The sequence below is a fragment of the Bidens hawaiensis genome, unplaced genomic scaffold, assembly GCF_021521415.1.
Source record: "Bidens hawaiensis isolate Kalapana, Puna unplaced genomic scaffold, B.hawaiensis_p1.1 tig00025763_1, whole genome shotgun sequence".
NCBI classification, from domain to species: domain Eukaryota; kingdom Viridiplantae; phylum Streptophyta; class Magnoliopsida; order Asterales; family Asteraceae; genus Bidens; species Bidens hawaiensis.
In genome coordinates this window covers 139299-141098 of record NW_027494122.1, presented here as the reverse complement: position 1 = coordinate 141098, position 1800 = coordinate 139299, and the positions used below count along the sequence as shown (strand labels likewise).

The 1800-nt window shown below is 41.3% G+C and overlaps 1 pseudogene; it reads left to right on the top strand.

The window, feature by feature from the left end:
- Nucleotides 1–812: 812 nt before the first annotated feature.
- On the top strand, nucleotides 813–1469 carry LOC143572184 (putative plastid-lipid-associated protein 13, chloroplastic pseudogene; annotated as a pseudogene).
- The last annotated feature ends 331 nt before the right edge of the window (nucleotides 1470–1800 follow it).

Sequence of the window (1800 nt, the reverse complement as noted above, 5' to 3'; positions counted from 1 at the left end):
GAAGCCGGAGATTAAGAACAGCGGGTCGCCGGAGCTGATTCCGGCCACCGGAGGTGCGCCGGAAAAACGGCCCGGAGAAGGAGAGAGACGGAGCAAGAGAACGGAGCGTGAGAGAGAGAGAGATAGAGAGAGAGAACAGCAAGGGGAGAGTGAGAGACCCGAAGAGAGAGACGAAGAGAGAAAGAGAGAGAGAGAGTACGGAGGTGGTGTCTGGCCGCCGGAAAGTCGAGGGGGAAAGGGGGAAATAGTCAGGAGGTGATGGTGAGGGGCGGTGGTGTCGGTGAAGGGGAGATGGGTAGCCGGAGCTGGCGTCGGATGTCGCCGGAGCTCGCCGAGGTTCGCCGGAAAACAACTACAGGGTGGGGGGCGGTTGATTGAAAGAGATAAGGGTTAGGGTTTTTTTTTTGTTTATATATATATTATATATTTTCAAAATACCCCCCTTAAGTTTCAATAAATGATTTAAAACGAGTTTAAAGGTTTCCCAAGTGTATAACGAGTTTACGGAAATCATTTTAAACCCATTATGTTTATTTTAACGACACTATAATATGAAAATCATTGATTTATTTGTGATCGAAAAATATAATAATATTATATAATAATTAAATAAGGAAACAAAAATGTTGAGTCGGGTGTACAATATGAAAGTTTACAACACGAAGACAAATCGAGGCCCGAATTTGATGAATGTCACAATGTTCTTGTTGGTAACTGACTGATTCTGGTTTCCTGGTTCTTTTTGTTCCTCCATACACCGCTTTTTTTCTTTCTGCTGAGTTAGTAGTATATGCTACTGCTATTCATTCTATATCCTCACCAGAGATTCAATTCTTAATCAATTTCCTCAATCTGTCCAATTAGGGTTTACTACCGGATTCTAATTCCAATCAATGGCTTGTTGTGCAATTCAAGCCATTCTTCCTTCAATTCCCAGCCTATCTTCTTCGTCCTCCTTTTCTCGCCCTTTTGTAATCATTTTGCCTGTGTTTTGTGCCAAGTTGTCGAATCGAAATGTGAAGTTAATCGGTAAGAGATTTGAAGTTTGCCGAGCAATGGTGCAGCAGACTCCTTCGGTTCAGGGAGCTTCTGCTACTTATGCTAAGGAAATGGAAAGGTTACCTGCCAAATAATCGTTACTTCTCGCTTTCAAAAATACCGGAGGGTTTGAGGCACTAACTGCTGGACAAAGAACTGATATGCAAAAGATTGATGTGAATGAGAGAATCATTGGTCTCGAGAGGCTTAATCCAACACCTCGTCCAACAACATCTCCATTTCTGGAAGGCCGATGGAATTTTGAGTGGATTGGATACGGAAGCCCCGGATTATTTGCTGCTAGAGTATTATCAGAAAGATTTCCTGTAACGGTAGCAACCTTGCGTAAGATGGATTTGGCGATTAAGGATGGATATGCCAAGATTACTGCCAACATTAAGTTTCCGCTGCTTAATTGGGTCTCTGTTTAGGTTTCCTAGATTGATCGATTGAAAATTGTTAAAAGTCAACGGTGTTCTAACTAGGTGTAATTTGAAGGGCACAAGAAAATGTCAGATCTACTCTGTATTAAAGAATGTTTTAACTCCATTTAAATCACGATAATGCTACAGGTCTCTATCAGTTTCAACTAAAGGGGTATATTCTGCTGCTTGTGCTTATGGTTGGATTTAAGGGTTCAAGCTATTAGTGAATATAACCTGCTGATATGAGTTTTTTTCTCTGTCTGCATTACTGTAAGTTTTAATGTTTTCCCTAATTTTGTTAAGTTTTTAGGGGTCACCAATGTTGATTTGTGTTTGT